This window comes from Coenobita brevimanus, chromosome 114 (genome assembly GCF_032717465.1).
Source record: "Coenobita brevimanus isolate Jiangsu-jjx chromosome 114, ASM3271746v2, whole genome shotgun sequence".
NCBI lineage: Eukaryota > Metazoa > Arthropoda > Malacostraca > Decapoda > Coenobitidae > Coenobita > Coenobita brevimanus.
In genome coordinates this window covers 8,543,110-8,565,182 of record NC_137067.1, presented here as the reverse complement: position 1 = coordinate 8,565,182, position 22,073 = coordinate 8,543,110, and positions in this window count along the sequence as shown.

Sequence of the window (22,073 nt, the reverse complement as noted above, 5' to 3'; positions counted from 1 at the left end):
CAATAACTTTTCCTTACCGTCCCTAATCTGATTTTTCCGTTGAGGGACGTATCTTATAACTCAGCCTTGTCAATCGATGAGTTGCTTATGACTCTGTCAGAACCCTTCCACACCCCATATAGTTTCCCTGCCATGTATGCACACAATATCCTGGTTCGCCAACTTTCATCCTCACCATAAACCCATACCATTGTGTCTTACAACTACCGGCTCAGCTATCTCGCCATCCAACTGCCCTATCACCTATTCACCCTACCAGCAATCTGACCCCCAGTTAAACCACACTAATTGACCTTCTCTGCCACACACCACCTTGGTACCGCACCTCTTAACTCTATAATGCGTCCCCATCCTCTCTTAAAATGTGTTCAGAGGAGGGTAAGACGAATACAAGGCACAGAAGGTGAAACAGAAAATAGTAGTAGAATATGGCATGCTGAAGGAGGAAATGACATATTCAAGGAGCAGACTGCGAAACAGATGTTATTGGAAGACAGTGATATGGTGAAGAAGGGTACAAAAGATTGAGGGTATAGATGGTGAAATAGAATATACTAACAGGAAACACTGTTATGGTTTAGTGTAGGAGAAGGGTAGGACAGATACAAGGCACATAATTATGATGACTGAAGATAGAGGAAGGCTTATGGTGAAGCAATGTAGGGAGTACAAGGAAGGGATCTTAGAAAAAAGTATAACGTTAGTATACAGTGGTGTGGTGTAGGATTTGTTATATGGTTGTTCTGGACAGCCGGTAACTTGTGAGCATTTATCCGCCAAGTCAGAACCTCTCAAGGGACTCAGACCCATAATATAACGTCCTTCAAACAGGAGGCTAGTACCAAACCGACCAAGCCATGGAGTGGCCACCCTTTCTTAACCCTGCAGTACATAACATAAGCCAACAAACCCATGGCAGCAGTGCCTTGCCTTCCATGTTCCTTATTCCTCCCAGGACGTTATTGCTTACCATCCTGTTTTGCTGTGGCTTCATGTTGCTCTAACGAAAATTTTGAATGTAGTACTACCCATCGCTACTGCCGATAATCTCTCAACGCAGCAGTTCATCCAACTCCCACCGGTACAAAATTATGACATTTTCGGGACACTCACACTTTTTGCCCTTATTCTAATTTAAACTTCCATGGGGTCACTTGCATGTGAAACTGCGTGTACCGCTTGTGAACATGAGCTGTGGTCTAAGTAGTGGGTGGGGACGAGGTGAGGTAACGCTCCAGTTACAAGAAAGTAGCCAGCATAGCCAAATTGATGATTACGCTGTGACTACCGTAACTTGAGAGGACTTTATGTCAGTAGCGGGACTGGGTGCGCCACCACTACCTTGCATGTCCGTCATGCTTGGCCTATGAATGCTCGTCATTGCTCTGTACTGGAAAGACGCAAAGAAAGTTAAGAGGTGAAAATCAAAGTAACACATGAATAGAAGGAACGAACTGTAAAATATCAGTGGGAGGGAGGTGCCATACTGAGGAAATGGAGAATGCACTCCACTCCACTGTGGTGTTGAATGTAGTGAGTGAAAGGGTTGCCGTGATACCAGATTTGGGACTGGCTACACCAATGGAGGTAATAGTAAGAGTAGATAGAGATCAGCGGAAGTAAGATTGCAAGTAGTTAGAGAGTTCAACAGAGTGAAAAGGTCAAGGCAAGAAAACCACCAGACGGTGAAGGAAGTGTAAAACTGTTGCAGTAGATAGGTAACAATGTAGGAGGTGAGGGTTACGTATTGTACAATACATCAGACTTCATGCAGAGGAAACTGCCTGACAGGCGAAAGGAAGGGGCAATGGCACTCCTGTCTGTAAGGGAAGAGTTAAGAGAGAAAATGTACCGAGTGCGTAGCAAAGTATTGATGGAGAGGATACAGGCAGTTAGAGTGAAGTTGATTAGGATTAGGGGCCTAAGAGATCCATGTAATAATGATAATATTATATCACATAATGAGGCACGTGCTCTTGGTGATGATAAAGGTAAATTAGGACATTGCAATAAACTGGATAGCTTATAATAATGCGCGAGAATAGATAAGGCGATATAAGAGGCAGGAAGGTGAGGCAAGGCATGAAGACGAGCGAGACGGGTGATGCGGATGAGGCAAGGGGTAAAAAGAGGGTAAGGTATCAGCTCTATAACTGATTATATCGTAGTCGTAGCCGAGGTGTAGGTAACCGTGAGTAGATTTCACTTTGTCGTCGATGACAGGAGAAGATAAAGATGAGTCAGGGGTTGATTGTAGTTTATTTTCCTCAAAAGGAGAAGCTCAATATTAACACTGAGTATATTACACAAGAGTGTTTTATCCTTGCTAACTTCTCGCTCTCTCTCCTCCAGCCTCCAAACTCCTTCTGTCTTCTTCTCCTGTTTCCTTCTGTATATGAGAAGTTCTGTCACGTGGACTATACGGCTGTCGAACCTTCTAAAAGCCTGTGTGTGTGTGTGTGTGTGTGTGTGTGTGTATCGTAGCTTTCTGGTCAAGCGTCACACCTTGCTGTCCTGGCATTCCTGAGAGAGAATGTGCTAACGCCATTTCCTCCAGGGCTTAGCTATGACTTTCATCTAACCTCTAGCTTGCATATATGCTTTTTTTTTTTTTTCTTTATGTGACCGACTCTGGGCATAGGTTTCACAGCCTGATTTCAAGGCCCAGTAGTCCTCCTACGTACCACACACCTCTACATGTCACCACTTCGGCACTAACACCCATCGTCCATACTGAATACATGCTAGGGCTGTCTCATATAGGACTGATGAATTGGTATTAGCGGGGGTATTTTTACGACATGTCGGCGGGTCTTCTGGTAGATCAGTAAAGTCTGATTCTGTGAAATTCAAATCCTTAAACTGTTCCCTGCCTCAGCGGGATTTGAACCCGGGTCCATCAGGACTGCAGGCCAACTCTCTACCGATTGAGCCACCGCCTCCCCTACCAGCTATTATTGCTGCTAATTATAGTAACTGTAGTAATACTATACAGCTACACTGTATGTTACACTGTAAGTTGCGACATAATTGTGTGCACATGCATATAATTACACAATAGTAACACAATAGCAGCTATTATTTATAATATTTTAGAGTCCGAACATCGCTCGGTAACACCCTGCTGGCGAACCTACGACAGCATGTAGCAATTAATTCTAGTCTATTAATACATAGTACTGATTATAATATTGTAGAGACATAATATTATTGTAGAAACATAACACATTGTAGTAATATATTGTATGTATAATGAATAAAGACATTGTAGTAAAACTGAATACAGAATATTGCATGACATACTGCACAAACGTGTATGTACAACAGACATACGCATATATTTATGCAATGGTAAAATAACTAGGTCATTACATTATATAGGGTGTTATGCCTATAGTAATGCCTAATATTACACTTAACTTGTATGATGATTCTGGTAATACAGAATTGTAGGAACATTGTAGTTACATTGTATAAATATAATTGTTACATAATTGTATTATTTAATCGAAGTAACATTGTAATAGCTACATAATTGTATTTTAGAGTAATATTGTAATTGTTCAATAATTGTACTGTTACCTAATTGTATTGTATTGTGCATAATTGTATTGTAATTGTTACATAATTGTATTTTAAATTGAATTAATATTGTAATTGTTACATAACTGCAGCAATATAAGCCTTTGTAGTTACATAATTATAGTAACATAATTGCAGCAATGCTATCGTTTGTAGTTACATAATTGTAGTAACATAATTACAGTAATGTTGTAGTTAATTATAGTAACTGTAGTAATACTATACAGCTACACTGTATGTTACACTGTAAGTTGCGACATAATTGTGTGCACATGCATATAATTACACAATAGTAACACAATAGCAGCAATTATTTGTATTATGAATCAGTTATCTATAACACTTGCTGTAATGATATTACGCAGTATGTATTATGAGTCCCCTCTTCGTTTCCTACTAAAAAAAAAAAAAAATCTATTAATTAGCTAAGCCAGTCATGTTGCGGTCGATGATAGTGATGATGCGCATTACAACTGGAACATGGAGAACAATAGCTTTGGTCGTTGATTCGCTTATAGAAGGAGTTTATACTGTATTGTGGCGTTAGTGGCAACAGTTGCACCTATTTTTGTTTGTTTGTTATGTGATCTTAATTCATTTTTGTATGTACTAATTTTCTATAGTTTGTTTTCATTGTTTGTGTTTGCTTTTTCGGTGGTGTCCGAGCTTGCATAAGTGCTGGCTAATCCTTGGGACCCTTTTTAAGGGTTAAATATGCTGTAGTTATTATTGAAAATGATATTATGTAACCCAATATTTTGTTATTTTATAAAACCCACCGCTGCCACCAAAATAATATATCAGCTCTATAATTGATTATGTCGTAGCCATGGCCGAGCTGTAGTTCACCGTGGGTAGTTTTCACTTTGTCGTCGATGACAGGAGAAGGTAAAGATGAGCCTGGGGTTGATTGTAGTTTATTTTCTTCAAAAGTATCTCAAAATTAACATTGAGTATATTACACAAGCGCGTTTTATGCTTTGCTAACTTCTTGCAACCCACCGTGACTCTCTCTAGACCCCCTTTCTCGCTTTCTCTCCTCCAGCCTCCTAACTCCTGTCTTCTTCTCCTGTTTCCTTCCGTATATGAGAAGTTCTGTCATGTGGACTATACAGTTGCTGAACTTCTAGAAGCCTGTGTGTGTGTGTGTGTGTGTGTGTGTGTGTGTGTGTGTGTGTGTGTGTGTGTGTGTGTGTGTATCGTAGCTTTCTGGTCAAGCATCACACCTTGCTGTCCTGGCATTCCTGAGAGAGAATGTGCTAACGCCATTTCCTCCAGGGCCTAGCTATGACTTTCATCTAACCTCTAGCTTACATATATGCTACCAGCTATTATTTATGATATTTTAGTCCTGACAAAGGCAGATGATGATGGTCTGTTAGGCAGGGGATGATAGTTGATGTGGCATGGGGTGAGTGTGTTAGGTAGAGGGTAAAAGAGGGTCAGGCACGGAGTAAAAGAGGGTGAGACAGGGGATAACTGTGTTCGGCACACAATAGTTGATGTGGCCGAAGGTGAGTGTGTTAGGCAGAGGATGAAGGAAGGTGAAGCAAGGGGAGATGATGTATTAGGAAGGAAGCTACAGTGGGTGAAGCAGGGTGATGCAGAGGGTGAGTGTGTTAGACGGGGGTGGGGGGGTGATGGCGCGTGAGGCAGGGAATATCCTTCTAGAGTGCGAGGCCAAGGGTGACATGTTATACGCAGGGAGTGATGGTGGGCGAGGCAGGGTGTGAGGATGATAGGCCAGGGGATAAGCGAGGTTGAGGGATGGGGTAAGCAGGGGATAAAGCAGAAAGGTGAGTAGGGGATAAAGCATGAAGTAAACAGGGGATAAAACAAGAAGTAAGCATGGGATAAAGCAAGGAGTAAGCAGCGGATAAAGCAAGGCATAAGACAGAAAGGAATGGTATATCTATGTTGCGTGAGAACCCCCTCAGTGACTCTTAGGTACCCTCTATGACGTACCCTGATATGACCAGGTGTAATGTTGAACTCATGCAGGGTGATGGGCGTCTCCGAGCCTATGTGCCCCCCTCCCTTGCTTCCCTCTCCCGTCTAACCCCAACCTTCCTACCCTACCTGGCTCTAATGCAAGAGTTCACCAGTAGAAGTGAGCTGACTTTTTCCGAACAGAAAGACATTGTCACGTCGTCAGTATATTGTACAGCTTCATAATCAGTAACAATGTATAATGATTTATGACACAATGTTGCTTACTTAATTACTAATTGTCCCACCGCCAGCACCAGCAGGAAGCAGAATGGGCAAGTTTCTCGTGGGCTAAGGACTTTTAGAGTCTTTTCTTTCACCTCAGCAAAACAGAGCCTCATTTAGAGATTTTGTTCAGGTTACCAGAAGACCTTTTTGCTCCGGTAAGGGAAATCCCAGTGCTCATCCCTGAGTTGCATTACGTGAGTAATAAACCCCAACCACCCCTTGGATATAAGCCCTCACTGGCTCAATCCGATTGGAGCGCCATAATTACTCACTAAACCACCAGGCATCAAAATTTGTTTATATGGTTACCACCCAGCAGAGTAAATGGTTTCCTGGTGTATAGGAAACCATTTGGCTTGTCACTCAGTGTAGAGTCACCCACAGGCAGAAGGAAAAGGAAAGAATGAAGGAAAGAAAAACAGATGAGGAAGTGAAAAGTCACCCGTAGGCAGAAGAACGAGGAAAGAATGAAGGAAAGAAACACAGAAGAGGATGGAAGGAAAGAAGGATGGAGGAGAGGAAAGGGCAGACACCCGAGAGCAGCACTACATTGAATAAGTGGATGATGAGAGCCCCCACCTACGTACATATATATATATATATATATATATATATATATATATATATATATATATATATATATTGTTACATAGCCTATGACTTCATCATCCTTTGTATAATTCTAACGTACAGTATGCTGCATGTTTGATCACGATTCGCCTCGTGGCTTCCATAGTGACCAGGCTTGCTTGTTCTACCTCACTCCCCCCTTCTCCCCCTTATAGTAGAGTAAGTCGTTCTTTCCATTGTTTAGAGCAGGATTGTCAACTCTTTGTCCCCTATGGCTTCATTTGCGCGTCCTTCTTACAAGTTGTATCAAGCTCTGCCGGCCCCTATATAATGAGCTCAGTCTCTGCATTAATTGCCACTTAGATCTACTCCTCATTTTGTTCACATCTCTGTCCTCCCCTGTATAGTGTATTATTATTTTTGTGAGTGCTCACGAAGTCTCCAGCCATCTAGCTTGTCACGGGTTTTTTTAAAATATCACGTTTTTTTTTTTTAATATCTGCTAAATATTATTTAAAATGATAATAATATTCAATAATATTGAAGAGCAGGGACAATGATTGTCTTACTAAATCAAGCAACGATTACCTTACGCTGACTTTTTCGCACAATTCTCTAAGAACGAGAATTTATAAACTTCCTCAACAGTACACAGCAGAGACTAATTACTCAATTGCTGTTTCTTAGTACTGTTAGCCTCTGGAGAAAGTTACTTCACCCCTGACAATAAATAACTAATACTAATAATATCAGGCTCTTGCTGGTGCTTAACTCCTAGGAGGCACAACGGATTTTAAGTTTAATACAAGACTGGCCTAAGCACCAGTTATGAATAGCAAAATGTTTATGCAAGCTAGGAGCTATATGGGAAATAAGTTTAATTATGGAGAAATGAAACAAGAGTTTGCATTACATTAAGCTCAATAAAAAGAACTGTTAAACTTATTGATTACAAAATAAATTTAACGTTACATTTCAAATCAAATTAATGAGATCGCACTCACTCACTCACACAAGAGCTAAATTCTTACGCCTAGGAAAAAACACCTTAATTAAACTCTTAAAACTAGGAAAACGAAAAGAAATACTGGTCGATGAATGCAGTGTATCACCCAAAGCTGGAGAGCTAAGGCTGGGAGCTTGGAGAAACTGTAGTCAGTGGAGTTTGGGTACTAGCTGACCTCTCTCTACTCTCACTTCTGGAGCACAGGACCTCTCTCCGTCACAGCAAACACTCAACTGAATAAGTCGTGGGAAACAAAAGCGGAGCACTAGGCCGTATTTTTCTAATGGTCGAGGCAAGCAGGGGCGAACAATAAAGAAACAATAGTATCACTCAGTAGAGCACTTAGTGACGTGCATTAAATCGGTCACTTTTGAAACAGTGACGAATGTTTTGAAAAGTATACCACCGAAGTGGAGAGAGAAAGGGTTAACTGAGCGATACACAGTGAGTTTTCCACTAATAGTTTGTGTTTTTCACAAAAGGGAAATGTCGCGAATTTGATTCGTGACATTACGCCCCTACAAAATTAAATTTTTTCCTTATAGGAAAAAATTTGTGGATATATATATATATATATATATATATATATATATATATATATGTACACATCCTGAGTCATTCACACAAGATTCACACTGTGGTGCGTGTGCTATCCTGCTACAGGAGAAAGTCACAGTCACCAGTGAGCGAAAAAAAAAAAAAAAATCGTATTTACGTTAATAGAAGCAAGCTTGAGGGAAAAACTCCGTGACGACGGTGAAAATCCTGTACTCAGGACAAACTGAGCGAAAGCTCGCTACATTTACACTGACAACTAATTTTTGTGTAGTGTGGTGTATGTAATACATGGTGTAGGTGTGACAGTTGTAGTGTAACTGTACCTACGTGTAAAATGACACAGTAAATAATATCATGGCGACAACAAAGGCAGAGGAGAAGAGACGGCAGGGTGCGGCAGACGATCAGCTGGCCCACACAGCAAAACTGCTACACCCATTGCTGTACCTGCAAAACCAATTAAGGTGGAGCATCAAAAGTGTCAATGAGACAAAATTCTTATTACGTTACAATTACTCTCTCTGCCTTGCAATCAGTACAGGCTACAAAAAGTACGCTCTGGCTGAAAAATACGAGTGACAGCCTAAGCTTCGTACATTCGAGGTCGCTATTAATTACAGCACACGATTAGTGTCGACAAGTTGATAATCCTTGTGCAAACTCGGGTCTTCCATAGCCTCGAACTGCACACGGGTCTTCAACCTGTGCCTTGACCTACAGTACTTATATTAATATTGGGGAGCTGAGAATCCTTGTGCAAACTCGGGTCTTCCATAGCCTCGAGTCGCCTCTGCGGAGTTCTCACTTCCCCCTTAACCTACAGTACTTATATTAGTATCGGGGAGCTGAGAATCCTTGTGCAAACTCGGGTCTCCCATAGCCTCGAGTCGCCTCTGCGGAGTTCTCTCTTGAATATCCCCCTTAACCTACTGTACTTATATTAGTATCGGGGAGCTGAGAATCCTTGTGCAAACTCGGGTCTTCCATAGCCTCGAGTCGCCTCTGCGGAGTTCTCTCTCGAACTTCCCCCTTAACCTACAGTACTTATATTAGTATCGGGGAGCTGAGAATCCTTGTGCAAACTCGGGTCTTCCATAGCCTCGAGTTGCCTCTGCGGAGTTCTCTCTCGAACTTCCCCCTTAACCTACAGTACTTATACTAGTATCGGGGAGCTGAGAATCCTTGTGCAAACTCGGGTCTTCCATAGCCTCGAGTCGCCTCTGCGGAGTTCTCTCTCGAACTTCCCCCTTTACCTACGGTACATAATATGTATGTACAGGCCCTGGACATACTGTGTCCTGTGGGGCCAATGGGCGAGACGTCAGGTCTGCACCCAATTCACCACTACCCTGTCTCTCAACTGACTCAGAGATTACAGGTGTGGTTACAAACGGCACAGGAAGGACATGTCCCTGATTAGTGGTGTTACTTTGACACACACTGCAGGAACAGACAAAACTATCTATGTCTCGTCCCATCCCTGGCCAGAAAAAGTCAGCTCGGATACGGCCCTGGGTCTTCCTTTTGCCCATGTGACCTCCTGAGGCTGAACAATGACCCCATTGTAACACTGCTAGGCGGTACTTGGCGGGAACGACAAATTGCAGTCGAACCTCGCCCTTGGGTGTTCATGACTCACGGTAGAGCCGTTCTTGTTTGCGAAGGAACTTGGCTCGACCTCTGCGTGAATACTTAATCACTCGACCCTTTTGTTTGTTCTGCACAGCGGCAAGTGTCGGGTCAGAATATTGTTCTTGTACAAGAAGTTGACTACACATCAGATCTTGCGGCGATTCAATGATCACTGGGGTGACACAGTCTGGAGCCTCAGTCATGGCTCGTGTTACCGCAGCAGCCGAAGTCTGAGTAGCATCATGTTTGGTGCAACTATCCTTGACACCATTAATATTGCCAATGATGAGGTCAAATAAAGGTTCTGGCATGACAACTGCAAGTGTCGTACCAGTATAAAATGGAGATGCCACCTGGATACATGCCTCAGGGAACAATCTCACTGATCCATCAATAAGGTTTGTATGGATCTGTCGACCTGTTTACTGCTCAGGCCGAACTAAACTCTGCTTAACAGAGCAACCTGAGGAACCATTGTCTCTCAGGACCTTCACAGGAATGCCTCCCACAAACCCTGGCTGAACAAGGAAGGTACTGTCACCTGTGGGAGGGCCTGTGGAGGAAGCAGCTAGCCACTCATGAGGCTGCTGAATTGATGCGGCAAACATTGTGCCTTGAGAATTATATTGGGAAGATGGAACATTGGCCATCTGTGGAGGGGGGTTCACTGTCACTGTGGGACTAGTGAACTGTGGGGGAGTACCCATGCTGGTAGGGACGTGACCACCTTGCTGCTGCTGAGGAATGAAGGCTGCGTTCACTTCCTGCCTCTTTTGAGCTGGTGGTGAAAAAGTTTGTCCCGACAGTCGGTTGCGTGGCTGATACTGCTGCTGGTTAGGGTACTTGTTGTACCTCTTCCACTCAGGTTTCTGAGTGTTTTGCCCCTGGTCCTTCCACTGCGGTTTTGGACCTTGGCCATTATTCTGAGAATGGCCTTGTTGCTGGGGTTCAGTCTGAGACAATTTCCCAGATTTATCAGGTTTTCTGTTCCAGGTATTTTGCTTACGAGCTTGATACTCGTATGCAGTAAAGAATGCGACAGCCTTTTCTGCCATTTGGCTGGCATCTTTCACCTGGCAGATCTTAAGCTGTGCTATGAGCTCAGCAGGCCACGACCTCTCTAGCTGTGTACGCAGCATAAGGTCAATTATCCCCTCATGCATGGAAGGAGTTTCATCTTTCTCCATCCACTCATTTAAGTAAACAGTGAGACGATCAAGGAACTGAACAGCTGTCTCCTTGTCTTGGAGACGAGCTCGCATGAACTGAACTTTGGCATCGTCTACTGTGAGACCATACGCCTTAATGAGTGCAGCTTTCATCATCTCATATGTGAGATTGTCTCCACGAATTCTGTGAATATCGAGGGCAGGGCCCTCAAATAAACTAAGAAATTGGAGCCGCTTAGCTGCCTCATCCAGTTGATACATGTCTGCCATGTCCTCAAAATGAGCTATGTACGGCTCGATTCGCTCGCCTTCCTTGTATGAAGGAAGCTTGATGCTTGGGGTCGCCAGGACATGTGCAGGGAGAACGCTCGTGGAGCTTGGACCAACTGCACCGGATGTGTCTGAAGCCAAGGAATCTCGCTTGAGCTTCAGCATTTCATATTCGTGTTTTTTGCGTGCTTCTCGCTCGGCACGTTCGTGTTCTTGTTCTCTGTCTCGTTGTTCACGCTCGTATTCGCGTTGTTCTCGCTCTTTTTCTAACTCGAGCTCGTGTTGTTTCTGCTCGTATTCGTGCTGTTCTCGCTCACGTTCATGTTGTTTGCGCTCGTATTCGCGCTCCTTTTCGCGTTCCTCACGCTGTTCTCGCTCGTATTCGCGCTGAATCTTACGCTCTTCACGAGCATCATTCTCGCACTGCTGCTCCTGATTATGCCGTGAGAGTATATACTCTTTAATTTCGGCTGGGTCCGTAAGACCCACTTCTTTGGCTTCCTGTAAAAATACAGCAGTAGCCATGGCACTAATTTATTAAGCAAACCGAAACTGAGTACTGACTGCTTCGCAAACGAATACTAATAAACACAAGTAAAGAGTACAGACACAAGCTAGTGGTGACCAGTCTTATCTAGTTAACTGGCAAAGATTAAAGCAAAAATGCAAATGACTGGGAAGACTCAATAATAAACACAATGGGTACGGCGACTTCCCAGGAGCGAATAAAATCGTCTGGCGTCACCAAGAATAAACTAAATAGAGTTAAGTACTCTATGGATTGATAAAGGAAAAATTCACTTGCTAAATTAACGGTAAACACCAGTAAACTTGTGCCTATAAACATTAATTATAAATACCTAAATATGAACGAGTGAGCACTATCTCGTGAATAGCTTTAGAGCTAGGAGCTAATATCCTGGCGAGGTCGCCAATTGTCACGGTTTTTTTTATAAATACCACGGTGTTTTTTTTTAAATATCTGCTAAATATTATTTAAAATGATAATAATATTCAATAATATTGAAGAGCAGGGACAATGATTGTCTTACTAAATCAAGCAACGATTACTTTATGCTGACTTTTTCGCACGATTCTCTAAGACCGAGAATTTATAAACTTCCTCAATATTACACAGCAGAGACTAATTACTCAATTGCTGTTTCTTAGTACTGTTAGCCTCTGGAGAAAGTTACTTCACCCCTGACAATAAATAACTAATACTAATAATATCAGGCTCTTGCTGGTGCTTAACTCCTAGGAGGCACAATGGATTTTAAGTTTAATACAAGACTGGCCTAAGTACCAGTTATAAATAGCAAAATGTTTATGCAAGCTAGGAGCTATATGGGAAATAAGTTTAATTATGGAGAAATGAAACAAGAGTTTACATTACATTAAGCTCAATAAAAAGAACTGTTAAATTTATTTATTACAAAATAAATTTAACGTTACATTTCAAATCAAATTAATGAGATTGCAGTCACTCACTCACACAAGAGCTAAATTCTTACGCCTAGGAAAAAACACCTTAATTAAACTCTTAAAACTAGGAAAACGAAAAGAAATACTGGTCGATGAATCCGGTGTATCACCCAAAGCTGGAGAGCTAAGGCTGGGAGCTTGGAGAAACTGTAGTCAGTGGAGTTTGGGTACTAGCTGACCTCTCTCTACTCTCACTTCTGGAGCACAGGACCTCTCTCCGTCACAGCAAACACTCGACTGAATAAGTCGTGGGAAACAAAAGCGGAGCACTAGGCCGCATTTTTCTAACGGTTGAGACAAGCAGGGGCGAACAATAAAGAAACAATAGTATCGCTCAGTAGAGCACTTAGTGACGTGCATTAAATCGGTCACTTTTGAAACAGTGACGAATGTTTTGAAAAGTATACCACCGAAGTGGAGAGAGAAAGGGTTAACTGAGCGATACACAGTGAGTTTTCCACTAATAGTTCGTGTTTTTCACAAAAGAGAAATGTCGCGAATTTGATTCGTGACATAGCTGCTGTATAATTTGAGTATAAGTGTTGTTACCATTTTTCTTGTACTGTATGGCCTAAGGCGTTAATTTGTAGGCCTGGTAAGGTTTTTTGTGATTCATGTAGGGTTTTTAATGTCAGCCATTATTAATAATATTTTGAATCTGTAATAATATATCTTGCTTCAACTGAGCATTATCCGGTTTTCTCATTTATCAGGGCTGACTTAGATAAATTTGCTCTTGCTAAATTCGTGTTAATAGAGGCTATTGCAGTTAACCATATATGTAACCTGTTTTGCCATTACATTATCCTTATGAGTCCTAAATGTTTAGTTCTTAGTTTGAGCATTAAACTTTAACTTGTAATTTTACCAAAGTCTTTTGTTTTGAACCTGGAACTTTGCGGGACAGAAGTGATTTTAGTATTCTCACCTTAAGTGTTCATTATCTCTCTCTGTTCCGTAACATAAATTTGGTGACCTCTTATCAAGATATTCAGGATATTATCATAAGGATATTGCTTGATATTTTGTGACTGTGATTTATTCATGATGTCTACTATTACTACTCTTGATGAAGCCAAAGATTTTTTATCAAATGTGCAAACAGTGTGTGATGTAAAAAACAGAACAAAGAATGAACTTAAGCTTGTTGCTCAACAATTGGGAATTGCTGTTCGCTCTCATCAGTCTAAAGATCAAATTGTTGACATTATTAATAAAAGCTTGTTTAATGTAACTCCTCCAGATGAGCAAACACAGATTGAAATAGCTAAGTTACAGCTAGCCCTGCAGGAGACTCGTGCTGAAGAGGCTGAGTCTCAGGCTCATATTCAAGAGGCACAGGCACAGGCTCAGGCACAAATTGAACTTGCTAGGATTCAGGCAGACCATGAGTATCGCATGAAACAAAGTGGAACTGATGATTTTGATGTGGTTAAATATGTTAAACTTGTCCCTCCTTTTAATGAATCTGATTTAACAAAGTATTTTCAATTGTTTGAGAGGGTAGCTACAGGTTTTAATTGGCCCAAAAAGTATTGGCCAGTACTCCTTCAAACTGTTCTCACCGGTAAAGCTCAAGTAACTTATGCATCTTTGCCTCAGGATCAATCTGATAATTATGATGTAGTTAAGAGCTTGATTCTTAAGGCCTATGGGCTTCTTCCTGAAGCCTATAGAGTAAAATTTAGGACAACTAATAAGCAAGATAAGCAATCCCATGTTGAGTATGCAAAAATCAAAGAAGATCTGTTAGAGCAGTTGTTAAATTCAAACAATGTAAATTCTGATTTTGATAAATTTAAGCAGATGATTTTGCTGGAGGACTTCAAAAGGTGTATTAATAAAGATGTAAGCCTATATCTTGATGAGAAAAGAATAGATAATTTGTCTGATGCTGCAGTTTTAGCTGATGAATATGTTCTCACTCACAAGAGATATTATAAAGAAAAAAGGAAAGCTGAGAGTAAGTACATTGCCTCTACTCAGAGTACAGGTAACAGGAAAGAGAATAAAGATGCTGCTTCTCAGGAAGTAAATACCAGCTCCACCTCTAGATTTCAGAAAAGTAAATGTACTTATTGTAGTAAGCTTGGTCATACTACGGAGAAATGTTTCAGGAGACAGCATGATGTGAACAAAAAGGAGTCTTTAAATATTCAGTCAATTGGTCTAGTGTCCACCCTTGAGAGTGCCCAGAATTCTTTAACCGAGTTAACTGAACCTGCTTTGAGGGGTAAATTAAATTCTCATGATGAAGCTCCTCTTTTGAGCAGTAACGTGGGTGACACTCTCAAGAGTTCATGTGCTAATTTCCTGTCTGATGGTTTTGTCAGTCCTCTGGACAGTAATGGCAGGAAATCAGTTAAAATATATCGTGATACAGGTGCTTGCCAATCCCTTATGTTGACCAGTGTTCTAGGCTCTAATGTTAATTCCTCTGATGAAACTGTAATCTTACAAGGTGTAGGGAATAATTACTTCTCTGTCCCTCTGTGCAGAGTGAATTTAGAGTCTGGTTTTGTTAATGGTTCCGTTATGGTTGGGTTGGTTGAGACACTCCCAGTGTCAGGTGTAACTTTCTTACTTGGAAATGATATTGGTGGAAGTCAAGTATGTCCAGCTCCTCAGTTGTTTAGTGAACCAGTGACTGCGACCCAGGAATGTGATGTCTCTGATGTGTTCTCTGCATGTACTGTCACTAGGGCTAAGTCTAAAGTTACTGGTGACTTAGAGGATAATGATGATGATGATGTTATCCTAGCTGACATTTTTCTTGCTAATTTGGACCACTCACCAGATGAGGCAATACCCCGTAGTGTTGATAATTTGTCTCGTCAAGAGTTGGTTGAGTTGCAGGTTGCTGACACTGAGTTGAAAGGTCTAGCTAACTCTGCTTGCAGTGAGGAAGAGTCAGCTGGTGGTTCTACTTGTTATTATATAAAGTCAGGAGTACTTATGAGGAAGTGGAGACCCCCAACAGCATCAGCCGACTGTGAATGGGAGGTTGTACATCAAGTTGTCATCCCTCGTGTTTGTAGGCAGGATATCATTAGAGTGGCTCATGATTCCAGTTTGGCAGGACACCTTGGAGTGAGGAAGACTGTGGCACGCATTTTGAAGCACTTCTACTGGCCAGGTATCTTCAGAGATGTTTCCTGGTATTGTAAGTCTTGTCACACCTGTCAGGTTGTGGGGAAGTGTAATCAGACCGAAAAGGTTGCGCCTCCAGTTCCCATTTCTCCTTTTGAGGCGCCATTCACCCGTGTGTTGGTGGATATTGTGGGCCCTCTTCCTAAGACTTCTTCAGGATTTTCTTATGTGTTGACCCTGATTGATATGGCTACTCGTTATCCTGAAGCCATTCCACTTAGAAATATCTCAGCAAAGAACGTGGTTAAGGAAATGCTAGGGTTCTTCACAAAGTTTGGTCTGCCCAAGGAGGTACAGTCAGACCAGGGAAGTAATTTCATGTCAAATGTTTTCAAGCAGTCAGAGAAAGAGTTGGGCATCACCCAGATCACGTCTTCAGCTTACCATCCCCAGACCCAAGGAGCGTTGGAGAGATATCATCAAACACTCAAATCGATGCTCAGGAAATACTGTTTGGAACATCAGAAAAACTGGGATAAAGGTCTTCCATTAGTTGTATTTGCGGCAAGAGAATCTCCAAATGAATCACTGGGCTTCTCACCCTTTGAACTACTGTTTGGCCATGAAGTAAGAGGACCCCTTAAGCTACTCAAGGAATGCTGGCTGTCGGAGGAAGATGACATCAACCTGCTGGAGTATGTGATGAAGTTCAAAGAACGGCTGTCCACTGCTTTACAGCTGGCGAGAGAGAATTTAGGAGCTGCTCAGGAGAAGATGAAGACTTGGTATGATAAGAAGTCCAGGTTACGCCACTTTCAGCCAGGAGATCAAGTTTTGATTCTGCTACCGGTGCATGAGCAACCTCTTCAAGCCAAGTTTAGTGGTCCTTATTTCGTGGAGAAGAAACTCAGTGATGTCAACTATGTCATCGCCACACCAGATCGTAGAAAGAACAAGCAACTTTGTCACATCAACATGCTAAAGTTATATCACAGGCGGGACGAAAATAACCCAGTCTGCACTGTAGCTGTTCCACCCGAGTCTGCAAGTGAAGTTCTCCCATGCAGTATGAGCCTGAGTGATAGTTTGGGGAAGAATCCTGATATCATGAATGATCTCCAGACTAAGCTTTCTCATCTACCTCCCGAGGAAAGGCAAGAGTTTTCGGCATTACTGCAGGAGTACCCGCAAGTGTTCCGTGCCACTCCAGGAAGAACCACTGTGTTGATGCATGATGTCGATGTTGGAGACGCAAAGCCAATTAAACTGCCTCCTTACCGTGTGAACGCAGTGAAAGTTTCTCTCATCCAGAAGGAGCTTGGCTACCTGTTGGACCACAAGATGATTGAGCCCTGTCAGAGCGAGTGGAGTTCTCCTGCCCCTTTAGTCCCTAAGCCAGGGGGGTCACAGCGGCTTTGCATCAACTACAGACGTGTTAATCAGATAACCAAAACAGACACTTACCCTCTCCCTCGCGTGGAAGATTGCATAGACAAGATCGGAAAGGCTAGGTACATAAGTAAGTTTGATTTGTTAAAGGGATACTGGCAAGTACCTATGACTGAACGTGCTAGGGAGATCTCATGTTTTGTAACACTAGGAAAGACTTTTGCATGTTTTGTAATGCCATATGGTATGAAGAATGCACCAGCCACTTTTCAGAAGCTCATGAATGTTGTAACAGAGGGTTTGGCAGGGTGTGTTGTTTATATTGATGATGTATTAATCTTCAGTGACAACTGGAAAGATCACCTATGCCATGTCAGTAAATTTCTTGAGCGTTTAGTTCAGGGTAATCTTGTAGCTAATTTATCAAAGTGTGAGTTTGGTCAAGCTAAAGTTCAGTACCTTGGGTACGTAATTGGTGATGGACACGTTGCACCACCAGGAGCTAAGGTTCAGGTTATAAGTTATCTTCCCTGACCTAAAAGTAGGAGAGAGCTATAAAGATTTTTGGGAATGGTAGGTTATTACAGGAGATTTGTTCTTAACTTTTCAATTCTTGTATCACCACTTACAGAACACTGAAAAAGGGAGTTAAATTTGTTTCGACCGATAACTGTGAATCCTCTTTCAGTAAACTTCAAGCTATCCTATTAAGTCAGCCAGTGCTCGCTACTCCAAATTTTGCTAAGCCTTTTAAGATGGCTGTTGACGCAAGTGATACAGGAGCTGGGGCTGTTTTGCTGCAAGAGGATGATCAGGGTATTGAACATCCTGTATCTTATTACAGTAAGAAGTTCACTCCACCTCAAAAGAACTACTCAACTATTGAGAAAGAGCTTTTGGCCTTGATTTTGGGTTTACAGCATTTTTCATTTTGTGTTCTGGTTTTGACCCCATAGTCATTTATACCGATCATAACCCACTGAAATTCCTTATTAAGTTTTAAGATAAAAATCAGAGATTGACAAGATGGAGTCTGCTTCTTCAAGAGTATTTATTAGACATACAACATGTCAAGGGGAAAGAAAATGTTATTGCAGATTGCTTATCTAGACTTTAGACAGATTGTTTTAGAGTAATAAGAAATTTCCTTTGTAAATTTCTTTTTCTTTGTGGGGAGGTGTTACATAGCCTATGATTTCATCATCCTTTGTATAATTCTAACGTACAGTATGCTGCATGTTTGATCACGATTCGCCTCGTGGCTTCCGTAGTGACCAGGCTTACGTGTTCTACCTCACTCCCCCCTTCTCCCCCTTACAGTAGAGTAAGTCGTTCTTTCTGTTGTTTAGAGCAGGATGTCAACTCTTTGTCCCCTATGGCTTCATTTGCGCGTCCTTCTTACAAGTTGTATCAAGCTCTGCCGGCCCCTATATAATGAGCTCAGTCTCTGCATTAATTGCCACTTAGATCTACTCCTCATTTTGTCCACATCTCTGTCCTCCCCTGTATAGTGTATTATTATTTTTGTGAGTGCTCACGAAGTCTCCAGCCATCTAGCTGCTGTATAATTTGAGTATAAGTGTTGTTACCATTTTTCTTGTACTCTATGGCCTAAGGCGTTAATTCGTGGGCCTGGTAAGGTTTTTTGTGATTCATGTAGAGTTTTTAATGTCAGCCATTATTAATAATATTTTGTATCTGTAATAATATATCTTGCTTTAACTGAGCATTATCCGGTTTTCTCATTTATCAGGGCTGACTTAGATAAATTTGCTCTTGCTAAATTCGTGTTAATAGAGGCTATTGCAGTTAACGATATATGTAACCTGTTTTGCCATTACATTATCCTTATGAGTCCTGAATGTTTAGTTGTTAGTTTGAGCATTAAACTTTAACTTGTAATTTTACCTAAGTCTTTTGTTTTGAACCTGGAACTTTGCGGGACAGTAGTGATTTTAGTATTCTTACTTGAAGTGTTCATTATCTCTCTCTGTTCCGTAACATAAATTTGGTGACCTCTTATCAAGATATTCAGGATATTATCATAAGGATATTGCTTGATATTTTGTGACTGTGATTTATTCATGATGTCTACTATTACTACTCTTGATGAAGCCAAAGATTTTTTATCAAATGTGCAAACAGTGTGTGATGTAAAAAACAGAACAAAGAATGAACTTAAGCTTGTTGCTCAACAATTGGGAATTGCTGTTCGCTCTCATCAGTCTAAAGATCAAATTACTGACATGATTAATAAAAGCTTGTTTAATGTAACTCCTCCAGATGAGCAAACACAGATTGAAATAGCTAAGTTACAGCTAGCCCTGCAGGAGACTCGTGCTGAAGAGGCTGAGTCTCAGGCTCATATTCAAGAGGCACAGGCACAGGCTCAGGCACAAATTGAACTAGCTAGGATTCAGACAGACCATGAGTATCGCATGAAACAAAGTGGAACCGATGATTTTGATGTGGCTAAATATGTTAAACTTGTCCTTCCTTTTAATGAATCTGATTTAACAAAGTATTTTCAGTTGTTTGAGAGGGTAGCTACAGGTTTTAATTGGCCCAAAAAGTATTGGCCAGTACTCCTTCAAACTGTTCTCACCGGTAAAGCTCAAGTAACTTATGTAACTTTGCCTCAGGATCAATCTGATAATTATGATGTAGTTAAGAGCTTGATTCTTAAGGCCTATGAGCTTGTTCCTGAAGCCTATAGAGTAAAATTTAGGACAACTTATAAGCAAGATAAGCAATCCCATGTTGAGTATGCAAAAATCAAAGAAGATCTGTTAGAGCAGTGGTTAAATTCTAATAATGTAAATTCTGATTTTGATAAATTTAAGCAGATGATTTTGCTGGAGGACTTCAAAAGGTGTATTAATAAAGATGTAAGCCTATATCTTGATGAGAAAAGAATAGATAATTTGTCTGATGCTGCAGTTTTAGCTGATGAATATGTTCTCACTCACAAGAGACATTATAAAGAAAAAAGGAAAGCTGAGAGTAAGTACATTGCCTCTACTCAGAGTACAGGTAACTGGAAAGAGAATAAAGATGCTGCTTCTCAGGAAGTAAATACCAGCTCCACCTCTAGATTTCAGAAAAGTAAATGTACTTATTGTAGTAAGCTTGGTCATACTACGGAGAAATGTTTCAGGAGACAGCGTGATGTGAACAAAAAGGAGTCTTTAAATATTCAGTCAATTGGTCTAATGTTCACCCTTGAGAGTGCCAAGAATTCTTTAACCGAGTTAACTGAACCTGCTTTGAGGGGTAAATTAAATTCTCATGATGAAGCTCCTCTTTTGAGCAGTAACGTGGGTGACACTCTCAAGAGTTCATGTGCTAATTTCCTATCTGATGGTTTTGTCAGTCCTCTGGACAGTAATGACAGGAAATCAGTTAAAATATATCGTGATACAGGTGCTTGCCAATCCCTTATGTTGACCAGTGTTCTAGGCTCTAATGTTAATTCCTCTGATGAAACTGTAATCTTACAAGGTGTAGGGAATAATTACTTCTCTGTCCCTCTGTGCAGAGTGAATTTAGAGTCTGGTTTTGTTAATGGTTCCGTTATGGTTGGATTCGTTGAGACACTCCCAATGTCAGGTGTAACTTTCTTACTTGGAAATGATATTGGTGGAAGTCAAGTATGTCCAGCTCCTCAGTTGTTTAGTGAACCACTGACTGCGACCCAGGATTGTGATGTCCCTGATGTGTTCTCTGCATGTACTGTCACTAGGGCTAAGTCTAAAGTTACTGGTGACTTAGAGGATAATGATGATGATGTTATCCTAGCTGACACTTTTCTTGCTAATTTGGACCACTCACCAGATGAGGCAGTACCCCGTAGTGTTGATAATTTGTCTCGTCAAGAGTTGGTTGAGTTGCAGGTTGCTGACCCTGAGTTGAAAGGTCTAGCTAACTCTGCTTGCAGTGAGGAAGAGTCAGCTGGTGGTTCTACTTGTTATTATATAAAGTCAGGAGTACTTATGAGGAAGTGGAGAACCCCAACAGCATCAGCCGACTGTGAATGGGAGGTTGTACATCAAGTTGTCATCCCTCGTGTTTGTAGGCAGGATATCATTAGAGTGGCTCATGATTCCAGTTTGGCAGGACACCTTGGAGTGAGGAAGACCGTGGCACGCATTTTGAAGCACTTCTACTGGCCAGGTATCTTCAGGGATGTTTCCTGGTATTGTAAGTCTTGTCACACCTGTCAAGTTGTGGAGAAGTGTAATCAGACCGAAAAGGTTGCACCTCTAGTTCCCATTTCTCCTTTTGAGGCGCCATTCACCTGTGTGTTGGTGGATATTGTGGGCCCTCTTCCTAAGACTTCTTCAGGATTTTCTTATGTGTTGATCCTGATTGATATGGCTACTCGTTATCCTGAAGCCATTCCACTTAGAAATATCTCAGCAAAGAACGTGGTTAAGGAAATGCTAGGGTTCTTCATAAAGTTTGGTCTGCCCAAGGAGGTACAGTCAGACCGGGGAAGTAATTTCATGTCAAATGTTTTCAAGCAGTCTCTGAAAGAGTTGGGCATCACCCAGATCACGTCTTCAGCTTACCATCCCCAGACCCAAGGAGCGTTGGAGAGATATCATCAAACACTCAAATCGATGCTCAGGAAATACTGTTTGGAACATCAGAAAGACTGGGATAAAGGTCTTCCATTAGTTGTATTTGCGGCAAGAGAATCTCCAAATGAATCACTGGGCTTCTCACCCTTTGAACTACTGTTTGGCCATGAAGTAAGAGGACCCCTTAAGCTACTCAAGGAATGCTGGCTGTCGGAGGAAGATGACATCAACCTGCTGGAGTATGTGATGAAGTTCAAAGAACGGCTGTCCACTGCTTTACAGCTGGCGAGAGAGAATTTAGGAGCTGCTCAGGAGAAGATGAAGATCTGGAATGATAAGAAGTCCAGGTTACGCCACTTTCAGCCAGGAGATCAGGTTTTGATTCTGCTACCGGTGCATGGGCAACCTCTTCAAGCCAAGTTTAGTGGTCCTTATTTCGTGGAGAAGAAACTCAGTGATGTCAACTATGTCATCGCCACAACAGATCGTAGAAAGAACAAGCAACTTTGTCACATCAACATG